Source organism: Alosa sapidissima, chromosome 13, assembly GCF_018492685.1.
Source record: "Alosa sapidissima isolate fAloSap1 chromosome 13, fAloSap1.pri, whole genome shotgun sequence".
NCBI lineage: Eukaryota > Metazoa > Chordata > Actinopteri > Clupeiformes > Clupeidae > Alosa > Alosa sapidissima.
Genome location: NC_055969.1, coordinates 7,581,743 through 7,599,242, shown reverse-complemented (window position 1 = coordinate 7,599,242; position 17,500 = coordinate 7,581,743). Strand labels below are relative to the sequence as shown.

Here is a 17,500-nt window from a genome sequence, read left to right as displayed (position 1 = left end):
ACACACACACACACACAATTTTACATGCACCCAAGGGCAGAAACCATGCAGGATCACACTAGAACTGTCCTATTTATAGTCTCTCTTAGTACAGCATGTCTGCATTTGTGTGTGTGTTTTGAAATGATGAGAGGGGGCCATGCAGATGTGCTCTCCTCCAAATGACGACATGCAATGTCTTTGTGTGTGAGAGAGAGAGAAAGAGAGAGAGCGAGAGTGTGTGTGTGGGTGTGTGTGTGTGTGTGTGTGTATATAGAACTTGCAGGAAAATAATGTGTATATGGGCTAGGGTATGTCTGCGTGTGTGTGAGGTGTGAGTGTGTGTGTTGGGGTGGATGGGGTTTCTTTGCTCCCATGGTACAGTACATCCTGTCTTTGCAGGGCTTTTACTTTGTTTAGTCAAGTTACCGTGTATATGTGTGTTTGTGTTTGTGTGTGTGTGTGTGTGTGTGTGTGTGTGTGTGTGTGTGTGTGTGTGTGTGTGTGTGTGTGTGTGTTTTGATGTCTCTCTGTCAGCCCGGACTGGGTTTTAATGACGCCTCCAGGGATGTTGACAGTCGCCGTGAAGATCCGAGCGCCTTTGATGCGAGTGATTATGACATCACAGACGCGCAGCGGAACGCAGGGGTGGGGTGTGTGTGTGTGGGGGGGGTGGGGGGGTGGTGGAAAGTGTGTGTGCCTCTGTGTGAGAATGTGAGATTGTTTGTGTGTGTGTGTGTGTGTGTGTGTGTGTGTGTATGTGAGCGTGTGTGGGTTTACTTTCTCCACTATGAACCCCTGACATTATTTTCTCTCTCTCTCTCTAAAAAATTGCGTTCTTTTTATTACACTGTTTAGCCACTATAACAGATGTCTTTCACATTCTCTACGGTCACACTTTTGAAAATGAAATGTAGCACTCCAATTAATAGAGGCCCTCTTATTGTGATACATTTTGCTACTATCATTGCCATGGCAGTAAGTAGAAATGTCAGTGGCCACACACTGGCTTAGAGACGAGGAAAGTTGATCAGTGTTGATTCTCCGAGGGTAAATATTCCCCGTCTCTCAGAGCCCGGTGGTGTTATAATGTGTAGTCACAGGCCCAGTGAACACCATCAGAGGGGACTCAAATGGAATGGAGGTGAAGGCCCATTCTAAAAAAGATTTGAAATGCCAGAGAGCTGATCTAGATATCAACAATGAAGATAGCAGAGCTGAGATTTATTAACCATTGGTGGACCTGTGTTTGACTGTGTGCCTTTGTCTCAGTTTAAGCCATGTATAAGGCAATGCAAACAATTTGAAGTCTGTTAGGTAGGGGTGGGGTGAGAGAGGGATACTGAGAGAGAGAGGCAGAAAGATGAGAGCTTTTCATGCTTGCAGAGGTGAATCCATCCATCAGAACGAACGAGTTGGCGATAAGAAGCGGGTGGGAGAGGCAGCGAGACGTTTCATCCAGCGTAGAACCCACAGCTACGGCAGCAGTCTCCTCCTCCATCTCTCTCTCTCTTTCTCTCTTTCTCTCTCTCTCTCTCCCTCTCTGTCAATCCATTCCTGCCTCAGCTGTGCGCGTTCACAGCCTTTTTTCCACTTGGCTTGACATTGTGATGGTTTTGGGGAAAAGTTGTTTTTATGTTCAAAAGTTAGAAAGTTGTTTTATGCTAGAAAGCAGTGAGCGGATCCAAATGGAAGTAAAAGAGTGGGCAGAAGAGAGGGAGAGAGAAGGAGGGAGGGAGGATGGGAGGGAGGGAGGGAGAGAGAGAGGAAGTGAAGAAGAGAGTCCCACTCTGGAGGGTACGCTTTAAGGCCTTTTAAATATAACATTTTAACATGGCTAATGCTTCAGTCTGCTGGCTTGGCTCTGCCATGTTTGTAAATGTTGGGGCTTGCGGGTTAAGTAAGTCTTTCTCGCTTCTGGAAGTGGGTGAATGTTTAAAGCCCTGTACCATAATTGACTCCACCCAGGTGGTGGAGAAAACCTCTGTGTGTGCATGTACATATACTGTACACTGTACATGCTGTATATGTATACATGTAAGCTGATCTGGATTTAAAAAGAAAAAATCTACATCTGTCCTCAGTTTTACAGAAGTACAGAATTACAGTTGCATTTATCATACAGACTAAACAGGCTAGGTACATTGCTAATGTATATCCATACATACTGTATGTATACACATACATACAGTACATTTTACAGAATTTATATTTACATGTATTCATTTAGTTGAGGCCTTTGTCCAAAGTGACTTACACATAATAGAGAACAATCAAGGTAGAGTGTGAATAGGACACAGTAGTGTAATAGTAAGTAGTAGCTTTTTATAAGAAATAGAATGTGAAGTTAAGTCAAGGGATGTGGATAAGAGTGACTGTCAGGACACAGAAGAAGGCCATAGCAAGTGCAATTAAGTATGCTAGGTTAGTATGCTAGTGTTAGGAGAGGAGGTACTCTGGGAAGAGCTGGGTTTTCAAGAGGTTTTTGTAGATAGAGAGCGACGCCCCTGCTCTGGTAGGAAATGGCAGTGCGCGCCGCCATCAGGGGAACTACATATGGGAATAGTTTGGATTGCCGTGAGCAAGCGGGCGGCGGTGCCAGGTGGAGTTCTTTGGAGAAGCACAGTGGTAGGGTGGTAGCATGTGCCTTTATGAGCTAGTGGAGTAACAGGTGCCCTTTTGGGTTAATTGGACTTGTTCCGGATGCTCTGTAAGGGTTTCACTGTACAGGCCAAGTGACCAAAATAACATGGTCAGAAAAGGTCAGTTAGTCATCAATCATGACACCTACGTTTCTGGCAACCTTGGTAGGAGACTGAGATAGGGAGTAAGTTTTGATGTTGAGTATACGTGAGCATGCATACATACATACATACATATTATATTATAGTATGTGTATGTGTGTATGACTGAAAATATAATTATTATACAGAAATAGTGATGTCAGCTCCAAATGATGTCCCTCTTTTTCCATGACATGAATTAGAGTGTGGATAGGTTTGTAAGTTAAAAGGCATATATGGCAATTCCATCCATGAATATCAGTACACAGACAGACAGAGAGAGAGAGAGAAGAGAGAGAGAGCTTCTCCGTTGCATTCAGATATCTGTGCTCCAAAGCAAAGTTTTCCAAAGCACATGATGCATCAGAAACGCTCTATTGATTTTGGCACAGGGCCCACACAGCAGGGTGCATGTTTTGTGTGTGTGTGTCTGTGTGTGTGTGTGTGTGTATGTGTGTGTGTGTATGTGTGTTTGTGTGTGTGTGTGTGTTGTATGTATACACCCAAATCCCACTCACTGCTTTCTTTCACGCTGTCTCTCGTTCTCAAACAAAAACATATGCAGGAAACCTCATTTACAATCAACAGCCGCACAGACTCACGCAAATATGTGCTTTGTTTGTGCACGCGTATGTGTGTGTGTGTGTGTGCGCACACAATTATTCTCGCTCCATTGCACACACAAATACACAGGTTCCAGTGCTTGCATTCTTTTGCAAATATACACATCTACGCACACATGCACACACACGCCTTACATGCCTGTTAATACACAACATACCTGATTACTGTAAAACCATGCAAATGGATGCACATGACACAAACACAAGTACGCTCACTCATTCACTCACTGCTTTCAAATTGATCATTTAAAAAAAAAAGATTTGCCTATTTCTATAAAAAAATAGGCTATCCTATAGCATATCAATTATGAAACATTCATTTGATCTAGGTCCGAGAGACAATAATATTTTATCTAGGCGACAGAGAGAGGGAAAGACCTCTGGCTAACACAGCCTGCCTTTCATCAGTGGGAAATGCATATATAAAGTGGTGCCGTCTACTCTACACTTTGTGTGTGCCATCTAAGCAGCATAGAACTAGAGGTTTTATCCAACTAAACCTTTAAGAGGTTTTATCCAACTAAAAACGTCCATGCAAACCAGACCACCACCAGGCTTCTGCTTGAGACCTACCTGTAGCCACAGTAGACCAGTAAAAGGGGCCTGCGTGTACTTAGGATTTGGCTCTTAATAGAGGTTTTACGGTACACACACACACGCACACACACACACACACACGCACGCACACACACACACACACACACACACACACACACACACACACACACACACACACACACACACGCACATGTCCACAAACATGCACACACACACGCACACGCACACGCACGCACACGCACACACACACACACACACACACACACACACACGCACACACACACACACACACACACACACACACACACACACACACACACACACGCATACACACACACACACACACATAAAGGTAATAATCTCGCCTCCAAGTGAGATGACATTGTGAGAGAGTGGTAATGGGAGAGATGGCAAGAACTATAGGAAAAGGGGAGAGAGAGAGGTGGGGGGAAGAAACGCAGATGAGAAACAGAAGCAGAACTGTGTATGCATGTTCTGACATGTTTCTCTCCCTCCTTCCCTCTCTCTCTCTCTCTCTCTCATTGTGTGAGATAACTCAGGGAGGTGAGAGCGTCCACACCATCGATCGCATCAGCGACCCACTTCTGCACAGCTCTTTCAATAAGGCACATTAGTGATCAATAACGCCTGCTACTGCAAGTGCTAGGACCACTGAAACCACACACACACACACACACAAACACACACACATGCACACACACACACACACGTACACACACACACACACACACACACACACACACACACACACACACACACACACACACACCACATGTACAGACACACACATGCCACATATGTGTAACACATACACCTCCTGTACATGTACAGACACACACACATATACAGACACATACTCATGTTGTAAATGTGCACACACGCACACACACGCATACACGCACACACACACACACACACACACACACACACACACACACACACACACACACACACACACACACACACACACACACACACACACACACACACACACACACACCACATGTACAGACACACACACACACACATTTCCACACACAAACCAGTCATGCACACAGTATTATCATTCAGAGCGGAGCCGCTTCTACCGCAGCCAAACACAGTGGCTTTGAGAGATCTTTCATTAAGCAGAGAAATGGTATGCAATTATTTACTCTGACAGGTGTGACAGGAGCCCGTCTCTCCCCATCACCTCTCTAGGGTTTGATCCGCAGCGAGTGCTGATCGCAGCGCCGCTTTCCAGTGGCCAGTTGGCCTGGATGGTCATTTGATAAGTTCATGTGCAGCATTTGCATTTGCAGTGTGTGTGTGTGTGTGTGTGTATGTGTGTGTGTGTGTGTGTGTGTGTGTGAAATCATTTTTCACCGACTTAGCTCTGTTTATGTGGCTATATTTGTTTTCTTTACTTTGGGGCAGTGTGTTAGTTAATCCTAATGATATGTGGGTCTAGAAAGTCCGCTGGTTAATTTAAGCCAAAGCCCAGTGCGTGCGCGCAACACATATTTAACAGTGGCCCTCTTTCTGTCATAATTAATCATTCGTAACGGTGCCTCTCTCTCTCTGTTGGTTTATGACTCAACATAGTGCTTATAGTGAGGATATTGTCAGGTCAGTGCATTTGTCAGTGTGTGTGCATGATTGTGTGTGTGTGTGTGTGTGTGCGTGTGTGTGTGTGTGTGTGTGTGTGTGTGTGTGTGTGTGTGCGTGTGTGTGTGTGTGTGCGTGTGTGTGTGTGTGTGTGTGTGTATGGGTAAGGGCTTTAGAACACAGACTGAGACAGAATGAGAGAGAAGAGAGGGATTGAGTGTGTGTAGTGGTTTGTGTGCACGTGTCACCTGTGTATGTGTGTTTGTGTGTGTGTGTGTGTGTGTGTGTGTGTGTGTGTGTGTGTGTGCAGGAGGCCCCCCTATGCTACTAGAATAATAAATGATCCGGCACCAGGGCATTTGTCCACCACGAGCGGTTTGTTATTGGAGGCAGCGTTTTCCACAAATCTGATTGGGCGGCGGCTGGGGGGCCATACGTCCGGGGCCGGGCTGGAGGGCGTGATAATACCGACGCGGGAAGCACCACGGACCAGCGGGCCGCCACTCGGGCAGCGTTTAATTATTGATGGGCGCGCGGGCCCCCGGATTGGCCCCTAATTACATTACAGGTCACTTCTCAATAGCAATTTGCCAAAGCTGCGGTGATGTGTGCTGGGGCCGGGGATCGATCGGAGCTGTCCAGGGTGCTGGATTCAGCCACTCTCTCTCTCTCTCTCTCTCTCTCTCTCTTCTCTCATTTTCTCCCAGTCTCTCTCTCTCTCGTTTGCACTCTTTTTCACTCTCTCTCCCTCTCCCTCCCTCTCTTTTTTTCAGATTTTTCTCTGCTCTTCTCTGCTCTCTTGTTCTCCCCCTTTCACTCTCTCTCTTCCCTCCTCCTCTGCCTCCTCCTTCACCCTCCTACGCTCTCATTCCCTTTCTTCCTCCTCCTCCCTCTCTCTCTCTCTTTCTCTCTCTTTCTCTCTTCTTTCTCCATCACTCCCAACTCTGCCTCATATCCCACGCAAACATGTTGAAACAGGGCTCACAGAGCGGCCTCTTTGGAATGCATTCAAATGAAGCAAAACATGCCAGAGGAATCCAGCCTTTTTACTCCCCCACCCCCCCTCTCTCTGTAGAAATTGGTGTGTGTGTGTGTGTGTGTGTGTGTGTGTGTGCATATATGTGTGTGTTAGTGTGTGTGTGTGTATGTGTTTCTCAGTATGAGCCAACCTACCACTGATTTTGCAACCTTAAGATAGCTGCCATAGGATAACTAGGAGATTAACACATACAATTAGCGAGAATGTAGCTCATTAGAATCTTTATGTCAAGTGATGCATAATGAATCACAAGCCATGACGACTCTGAGCCTGAATTATTTAGCAGACATGTATGTAGCCCTTGGAGGCGAACAATGGCCAAGTCTGGTGTAACTCTGATAATGATGTGCTGTAATTGGCTCTAAATGCTTCTCCTTGGGAGATGTGCATGCATTCTGCACGTTCTGAAGTCAGTGGATAGAACCGGACAGAACATATCGAATCAGAAGAGCACTTGGAGAGCGCAGAACTCTGTCAAGGCTCTATCTTGCAATGTTCTAGCAAAAGGAAAACAGAGCTAGCCTGAAACTAAACAGGTTCTTCCTGGGCACATGGTGCACCTTTTCACCATGTCTCATGAAATGTGGGCTGGTAGTTTTTGTGTAATCCTACACACAGACAGGCAAACATACAAACTGCACTGAAAACATGAATTATAATTTCTTATAGGAGCAGCACAAACATGTGTGTTTGGGTCTTAGTTTTTTGTGTTGGTTGGTTTGCTTATGTGTGTTTGTATGTATGTGTGTGTGTGTGTGTGTGTGTGTGTGTGTGTGTGTGTGTGTGTGTGTGTGTGTGTGTGTGTGTGTGTGTGTGTGTGTTTTCCCAGTAAATGTTATTTGTTAGATTTCTATGCCCTCCTGAGAATAGAGTACTCTTCACTACAAACCCAACCCAGCCCTCAGCAGTCTGCACTCTGTGCTCGTTCTCTCTCTCTTTCTTTTTCCTCTCTCTCTCCATTCCCTTTTGTCTCTCTTCACCTCCCCATTCTCTGTCGAGTCTAGTCATTGCCTCCGCATTTTTTTTTTACTTGCATTGCTTCAAACCATGCTTAATTTGTTCTTTCGTCTCTCTCTCTCTCTCTTCCTCTCTCCCACTCTTTCAGCCAGTTCTTCCCTCTCCCTCTCTCTCTCTCTCTCTCTCTCTCTCTCTCTCTGTCACCTTACTGCTGTGTCATCCTCTCTCTGTTTCTCTCCCTCCATCGTTTTCTGCTCTCTAAGTCTGCATTGTCAGGGGAGGAGAGGCTAGTGGAGGAGACAGTGGATTTTACATGCTCTAAATACAGCCCCAGTGTGTGGGATGCTGTCATCGAGGAACGAGGGATGAGAGAGAAAGCTATAGAGAGAGAGAAAAGAAAGAGGGAGAGGGAGAGAAAGAGGGAGAGAGAGAGAGAGGACTGGGTGTGTTAGATTGTGGTTTGGTGGTGGAAGGCAGGGACGGGGGCGGGCAGAGATGTCCAGTGTGACATCCAACCCTTTGATTTTCTTCCCACTTCTCCCTCAGATTTGTCCCCACCCCTGGTACAGCCTCTCTTTCTCCCTTTCCTTCCCTTTCTCCCCCCCTCTCTCTCTCCCTCTCTCACTCTCACTCACATACATACACACACACACACACACACGCACACACACATCGTCTCTCTCTTCATGCTGTGCGCTAATGCTGTAGAGACTGTCTGCTGTGCTGCGACTCAGAATGTTCTGTACCGCTCTGGCTCAGCATGTGTGTGTGTGTGTGTGTGTGTGTGTGTGTGTGTGTGTGTGTGTCTGTGTGTGTGTGTGTGTGTGTGTGTGTGTGTGTGTGTGTGTGTGTGTGTCTGTGTGTGTGTGTGTGTGTGTGTGTGTGTGTGTGTGTGTGTGTGTGTGTGTGTGTGTGTGTGTGTGTGTGTCTTTTCAGACTGGCAGACTGTGCTCAATGAGCCTCTCCTTTCCTTTGCCCTGAAATATGTCGGCCGTGGGCGGCCATTCAGCTAGACAGACTCAGCACAGTGTGTGTGTGTGTGTGTGTGTGCCTGTGTCAGTGAGTTCATCTCTGTATGTGTGTATGTGTGTGTGTGTGTGTGTGAGTGAGTACATATATAAATGTGTTTTTTTCTATGAGAATACTCGGTATGTTGTAGCCACATTTTAGCCATTTTGGTAGTATGTGAGCTTCTGAACAAATCAGATTGTATCCTTCCTTTCCATCTTCTTTCTCGTGCTTTCACTCTCTGTCTCTGTCACTCTCTTTCACACACACACACACACACACACACACACACACACACACGCATCTGTGTGTCACCTTTCCACATGGAGGAGCAATGGCTGTGACAGGTCTCTCTATCCTCTCCTCCCCTCCCTACTTTCCTCTCTCGTTCCTTTGCTCTCCCCTCTGCCATGTCCTCTGCCCAACTCCTCCATTTTCTTTAGTCTTTCTTCCTCTCCTCTCATCCATTCTCTTTTTCTCTCCTTTCTCTCTTCCTTTCCCTCTCCCTCTTTCCTGTCTTCCTCTGGCACTTGTAGGGTAATCTCTCCATGCAGACTCTCAACACCCATCACACACTCTCTGACACTCTGACAGTTTCTGCTTCCACCTGCCTCTCCCTCCTTTGTGTGTGTGTGTGTGTGTGTGTGTGTGTGTGTGTGAGTGTTAGATATAGATAATATAGAAACCCCTCTTTCTTATGCCTGAAAATCCAAATTAGATACTGTACTGTAATTAGATAAGGTGGCAAGGTGATGTTATGCATTTATGCACGCATATGTGTACATGTATACATTTATGTATGTGTATGTCCTTGTGTGTGTGTCACTCTCTCTGTCTCTGTGTGTCTGTGTGTGTGTGTGTGTGTGTGTGTGTGTGTGTGTGTGTGTGTGTGTGTGTGTGTGTGTGTGTGTATGTGTATGTGCCTCCAGTTTGGTGCATTAGCCTTAATAGATTGGTAGTCTTGTACAGACTGAGAGAGCAAGCCAGTGACTCTTTCAGCTCGTTCATTTGGCTTTGTTTTCAGCAGTGTTAAAAGCGACAGGGAGTCAAAAGGAAGAGAAAATGATAGAGGGAGAGACAGAGAGATAAAAAAAGAGAGAGAGAGAGAGAGAGAGAGAGAGACGGGGGGATGCAAAAAACGAGGTGGTAGAGAGGAGTGCTAATGACTCCTAGTTAAAAAGGACCTGCTTTTTTTGTGCCGTGGTCTGAAAATGTCAGTCACGGAGGCTGCACTCACCAGCACGCTATTTACTCCCCGTAATGCAGAGGTGTGTGTTTGATCCATCTCTGTGGAGACACACATACACACACACACACACACACACACACACACACACACACACACACACACACACACACACACACACAACACAAACACACACACACACACACACACAGGACCTTGTCACGGCACCGCAGTTCCGACATCAGATGGTGGGAGCTACATCAGAGCACCTGAAAATACCAGAGACACACATACACATGTATAGACAAATAGGCTTACACACACACACACACACACACACACACACACACACACACACACACACACACACACACAAAACTAAGCAACGCCTTGTCTGTGTACCAAAACAAAGACAAATCTGTACACACACACTCATACACTCTCATCTACAGGCATACACCCACTCACACATACTCATTCTCTCGCTCTCTCTCTCTCTCTCTCTTAGAACACACTGTATATGGAGGCACAGGCTAAGCCAAACGCTATTCACAGTCCAATTCTCTTGTACACTTGCATGCACTGGCCTATTAAATTAAAGTACACATTCATCATCTCTAAGTCTTTCTTATATACACACACAGCCCATACGTACACACACTTTCACATACACACACACAAACACACACACACACTCTCTCACACACATACACACACACACACACACACACACACACACACACACACACACACACACACACAGAGACACACATGCACACAGGCACAGAGGTCCATACGTTGGCAGGCATGACAGGTGTTTCTCCAGGAGGAGAGCTGCAGCCCCCTGTGCTGCGTGCGAGAGCTCCTGCTCCTCCACTTATAGCTGGGCGAGGATTAGACTGTCTTATACAGCCTTACTCTGAGCCCCACAGGGCTGATTAGACCTGTCACCCTGTCACACACACACACACACACACACACACACACACACACACACACACATACACACACACACACACACACACACACACACACACACACACACACACACGCAGAAGCACATGGCTGTCTAAGACCCTCTCCCTGCAGTGGAGACCTTCAGACACTGGATCATCCAGGGAGAGCTTGTCAGGGCAGGGGGTCACGACTGCTGGTGTTGAACCTTTGAACCCTGGCAGCTGGTGGGTTTCTCTTGCGTGACTATGCATAGGTTGGCATACTGCACCCACATGTCAATGTGCATACACACAGTCATGCATAGCAAATTTTATTATTCCGCCCCATTTCATTATCTTTTTTTTAAGGATATATGAGCACGGTGGCCCCATACCACCACCCCTCCATATAGATACATAGACAATATGTATAGACCAGGGATGTAGTGGAGGCTAAACGCAAGTAAACACAGTTTACCCAACTCTGAAATTTCAGAAATAGAGTTCATCCACCTCTTATTAGAGTTTATCATGGTTATAATGGTTATAAACAGTGGACAATAACCTCCACCATCATCAAACATGTTCTGAATGCCTTTTTAAAAAATCTGATAACGCATGGCGCAGTCCACCTTACCGTGATCACAGAATTCATAGTTTACCCACCTCTTATTTTACCACTACACCCCTGGTATAGACAGTATGTGTACATGTGCATACTGCATGTATAAATGTGTCCAAGTGGAGGTGAATGGGTTAAGACTTGATCTCTTTTTGCAGCGTCATTTGTATGGATTTCATTTTCACATTGAAATACTGAAATGCATGAAGACGCACATAAATCGTGGAGTTACCCAAACTCACAGACACATACAGAGACACACTCACACACACACACACACACACACACAGTGGGACCTTTAGCTGTCAGCGGGCATGAAACACGGCCCCTGATAGGTGAACTTTGACCTGTGTGAAGACAGGTCTCCTACTGAACTCCACGGGGAAAAAGTCATTCTGCCACGCCCACCAATGAGGGATTCTGGGAAAAATCTGGCAGTCGGTCAGTGGCTTCGACAGCACTGCACACTCTATGAATCACACACACAGGCACACGCACACAAAGTCAGTCACACACACACACACACACACACACACACACACACACACACACATACATAGTCACGTACTTTATGAATCAATGTCAACCCCTCTGAGAGGAAATGATTACGTTGCAAAGAATGGAGGGAGTGTGTGTGCGTGTGTGTGTGTGTGTGTGTGTGTGTGTGTGTGTGTGTGTGTGTGTGTGTGTGTGTGTGTGTGTGTGTGTGTGTGTGTGTGTGTGTGCAGAGACTGAGGGGGTGGCGTTTGGAAAAATTACATTGATGGATGGAGCCTCTCAGGGGAACAACCTTGTAATGTTTTTGGACAGGAACCCAACTCTCTCCCATCTCCCTTGGTACAGTACCACCTACACACACACACACACACACACACACACACACACACACACACACACAGAGCTCTCCGTGAAACTAATCACAGTAAATGATTAAAAGTGAGACGCTCGGACACATACCTTATGCAGAGTTCAAGAACAAGCACTAGTTGTCATATGCGAGCACAGTGTACTGCCAACACACTGAGCTACGCGAAGAGAAATCTGTATCCGTGGGCCAAAACAAACAACAGATAACAGAGAAAACAATAGCAGTCGACAACAGACACTCATCCAGGTAGAGAGAAGGCCTGGATAAGGCAGTGGAGGGAGAAGATTGAGGCGGCAGGATATATGAAGTATCTTAGAATTACACAGTATTCACTGCATAACAGTGTCTGTGAGGAATATACAATAAGCTAGACAGATAATGTGCTAGAGAAGAAGGCAATATTGTGGCACAGTCGGAGTTTAGAGGACTGTGTTTACACTGCGCTGAGTGTTTATGCAGGTTATTGCAGTCTTATGTGCACACCTTTGGGTATATGTAAGTGCATTTTGTATACGTGTGTTGTCTGACTGTTTCTTTGTGTGTGTGTGAGAGAGAAAAAGAGAGGGAGAACGTGTGTGTGTGTGTGTGTGTGTGTGTGTGTGTGTGTGTGTGTGTGTGTGTGTGTGTGTTGCATACTGGCAGCCTGTGCCAGTGAGACGCCAGCCGGAGACGTCCGGCCCAGGCGTGGCTAATACCAGGGCGGGGCGCAGAGGGTGGGGGGTGGGTGGAGGGAGAGGATGAGTCAGTTGGCATCGGGTGGCACGCCGTTCCATCCTGGCACGCAGATGGTGCCACCTGTTCCCTGTGAGGGACCCTGGTGTTGGGCAGCTAACGGTTTGTTCCTTTTAGCCGGGCGTGTCTTCATACTCCCAGTCACCCTTGGGTAGCTCTAGCCATTGCAATTCTCTGCACAACGTCTATCTGCCTGAGACATCAGGGACTAGAACATTGGCCAGAACGTTGGGGAATAGAACATTAATTATTGAATGATAATTATTGAAGTTGACATTATTCTAAGTGAAGATATTCTAAAGACTGTGGTACTGTTCGTGCTGTCAGACCCACAGCAGGCAGGCTGTTGTTTTTTTACAGTGGCATCTAGAGAATGGTGTAATGTCGCTGGTATTGGTACCAACTACTACATTTTTGGCAACCTTTCTGCTGACATCCCTAATGTAGGTTTCTACCCAGCCGGCCACAAACAGATTAGCCCCCACCTTATGAGTCGAGGTTCTGCTCGAGGTTTCTTCCTGTTTGAAGAGACTACTTCCTCATCCCCAGTGCTGTAGTGCTTGCTCTATGGGTCTCAGGTTCAGGGTCTGGGCTCTATGAAGCACATTGGGATGATTTCAGTGGTTTTGTCCCTGTATAAATGAAATTGCATTGAACTGCTGTCAGACTTAATCAAATCCATGCAGACAGAACAAAACAATCAGCTAATTCTCCAAGGTTTAAGAGATGGATTTAAGAAAAGCATTGAACAATAAATCCCATACTTTCCCATAGTATTAACCTATAAATACAGTATACAGTATAAGCATACAGAACATTTGGATTAAGACAAGTGTAGCACTCTAAAACAAGGCGGAAGACACATACACACAATAAAATACACACAGACACAGACACAGATACACACAGACAGACAGACACACACACACACACACTCTCTCTCTCTCTCTCACACACACACACACACACACACACACACACACACACACACACACACACACACACACACACACACACACACACACAGACACACACACACACACACACACACAGACACATTGAGGGACAGACGCATCATCACACACTGTGTGACACTGATTTCTGTCAGAGGGATTATTTCCCATCATTTGCATGAGCAAGCATGAAGAGAATGTCACTGATAATGGATCACATCAGTGTGTATTTGCTGACCAAATACAGTATGTACACACTCACACACACACACTAGCACACACACATTTGGTACACTCTTTCTAACACACAAGCACATTTTATATGCACATCCTCTCTCTCTCCCTCCCTCTCTATCTTTCTCTCTTTGTGACACACACATACACACACACACACACACACACACACACACACACACACACACATACACACACACACAGGTCTAATGAAGGGGAAACTTGTGTTCTGTGGTCACAGCAGGACTACTAGATCTGCTGACATGATGAACGTACAACAATGACTATCACAGAACTGTGTGTATGTGTGTGTGCATGTGTGTGTGTGTGTGTGTGTGTGTGTGTGTGTGTGTGTGTGTGTGTGTGTGTCACAGAGATTTTGTTTTTCTGAAGTCTTTTGCTGAGTTCCTGGTTTAGTGCCCCTCTGCTCATCTCGTTACAGCAGGACTTTAGGGTCTTTTTTAGCTCTTTTCATTAAAGTTTAAAACTACAACCCTCTATGAAGCGGGTTTAGATGAATTAAACAAGCTCCTCCGCTCTCTCCCTTCCCTCTCTGTTCTCTCTCTCTTCCCTCTCTGTTCTCTCTCTCTTCCTTCTCTCTTCCCTCTTTTTCCTCTCTCCCTTCCCTCTCTCTTCCCCCTCTCTTCCCCTGTCTTCCCTCTCTCTCTCTCTCTCTCTCTCTCTCTCTCTCTCTCTCTCTCTCCCTTCCCTCTCTCTTCCCCCTCTCTTCCCTCTCTCCCTTCCCTGTCTTCCCTCTCTCTCTCTCTCTCCCTCCCTTTCCTCTCTGATCCCTCTCTCTTCCCTCTATCCCTTCCCTCTCTGTTCCCCCTCTCTTCCCTCTCTCTCTCTCCCTTCCCTCTTTGTTCCCCCTCTCTGTTCCTCCTCTTTTTTCTTTTCTCTAGTGTTTTGTCTTTGTGTCTGGCATCATTTCCAATTTCAGGGTCCTGGTACTTTCACACTGTTGGTACAGTACAGTATGTCTCAGTCTGACGGGCTGGAGCTTGGCTAAAGTGTGACAGACCCCACCGTGTTCCTGTTTAGACTGGAGCTGTGGCTCTGGTGACCCCTACAGACCCTTTCAACAATAAAAACAAAAACAATGCTTGAACGTTCTATTTGGGCCCCAATCTACTTCCTCTGCATTAAGATAACATATGGAATGTTAAAAAGGAAGTCTTGTGGGGCCAACTATGATGCTGATAATGGAACTCTCTTGAAAGGGTCCACAGTTTCTCACTCCTACACATCTGCCTTCATTACCGATAAAGGACACTGAGGATATACAAATATCCCTCTGGTAGGTTTAGCGGTATGAACATTCCTTGACATGTCGCCTGCCACCTCATGCAGCTTAGATGTGGACAATGCTAGTTTTACGCTATAATGTTTCATTTCAAAATGACAAAAGCAAGTTACTAAAACAAAAAGGGAGAATTTTATGTTTGAACATCATGAGTTACGTACAGTTAATGGCCATTGCTCCATTTTGGAACATCTCTTCAGCATATGAAGACAAGACAGGACACGTGCTATAAAATAATTCAAAATGAATTGTTTCACATCAACTTCCCTACAAACTCCTCTTTGTCTCAGTATACATTTGTGTATGTCCACACACACACATCATTAAATCACCTGTGCAATGCTGGACATCACAAAACTTAAGGATTGCCTGCTGGAACTTTAGTTTTATCAATGTCATCACTCATCACGATGACACTCATATTTTTCTGTCTGCAACAGCTAGTCAATCAACCAAGATAGAGCATCAGACACAACAACAGTAGCTCCAGCATCACCACAGCAGTGGTCTGCCAGAGGCATTGGCTTGTGTCTGTGTGCATGTGGGTGTGCATATTCACTGCTTTTGTCCATGAATTATTACAGCAAGGTAGCGATGTTATAGTAGATCATTAGCAAGCTAGCACCACATAATGACAGCCTTCTCTCACACAATCTCTCCTCTCCACGCTCAATCACATCCTCTCACACACACACACACACACACACACACACACATAGGGAGAGAGAGAGAAAGACAGTGACACACTCACTCATACACACACTATTACCGTTGGAGACAGTGTTGAATGGACACCTCTGTATCTATTCATCAAAAGGCAGGAGGAGGTGTATGTCACGCTCTATCCTTCCCTTCTCTGGCTATTATTCCTGGAAGTAAAATCCAGGAAGTTTTTTTTTGCAAAATTTCATTTCCTCTAATGATAGTTTTTATTTTTTAATAACCCCTCCATTTTCCTCACGTTTTTTTTTTTTTTTTTTTTTTTTTTTTTAAAGACCTAGCTCCTCATTACTCCTGCTGGGGTGAAAAAGAGAGAGAGAGGGCCGTTTCTCTCAGGAGGTCTAAAGGGGCCCCTGTTATCCTGGCAACGTGAGAGTGTATAATATAACCAATCAATCAACCACTGCTGGCCATAGAGCCACTTCCCTGTTAGGTGATATCCAATACTATTACAGTGACAACTCAAGTAGTGTGGGCACTGGGCACCTGGAGTGCGGCCATTAACAGTCAATGCAGCGCCACCTCACAGTTGGAGTCCTTTTTTTTTTTTGGACTCTTCTCGGAAGACCCAACCATTTGCCAGTAAGAGCCATCTCACCAGAGAATTTGTACACCTTGGGTGGAGCTCCAAGCTTACGGAGCCAAGTTCTGGGCTTCAGAGTTCCTAGTTAGGTTGAGTGCGGATGAAGTATAGCGTTAGGGATGTTACTGCAATTCCCTGTCACTTTGCGAAATGACTAAATCTATAGCCGTTTAATAAATTAGCGCGATCGCGTTCCTCGCATGATTAAAGTGATTCCTTGACAGTCAAGGGGGAAATGCTGTTTAATCTGTATTCCCTCTGAAAAACCAAGTGTCCATAGCCTGCCTGTGGAGGCAGCCGAGCTTCAGTGATTTAGGAGGGATTTTTGGAAGCAACATGAGATGGGGCAGGCTTAATATTTCATGGGTAATGTATTCTGGGTGAGCGGATGATGCGCAGAGAGGATAGACGCTAGGAGTGTGAAGTCAGACACATAGCAAGCAACACATCTCTGACAACTGTGAGCGTCTTGGATTCCTCAATAGCCTGTATCACTTTGCAGATATGGCTAATGTACTGACGTATAGTGCTTTACTTGTGTTTTTGTTTGGCTGTGTATGTGTGTGTCTGTGTTTGTGTGTATGTGTGTGTGTGTATGTGTGTGGTGTGTGTGGTGTGTGTGTGTGTGTGTGTATGTGTGTGTGTGTGTGTCTGTGTATGTGTGTTTAGGCAAACTATCAATTCCCTCCAGTGGCACAGCCCCTCCTAATGTTAGATCCAAATTGTTAATGGAATACCCACAATCCCTAGCTTCCCTAGCTGCCCCCGCCCCCTCCCTCCCCCCATCCACCCCACCTAAAACTCTATCC

The 17,500-nt window shown here is 45.8% G+C and overlaps 1 protein-coding gene across 11 annotated transcripts in view; it reads left to right on the top strand.

The window, feature by feature from the left end:
• celf4 (CUGBP, Elav-like family member 4) overlaps positions 1 to 17,500 on the top strand; it is an 84,355-nt gene that overhangs the window by 27,834 nt on the left and 39,021 nt on the right. The window lies entirely within an intron of this gene.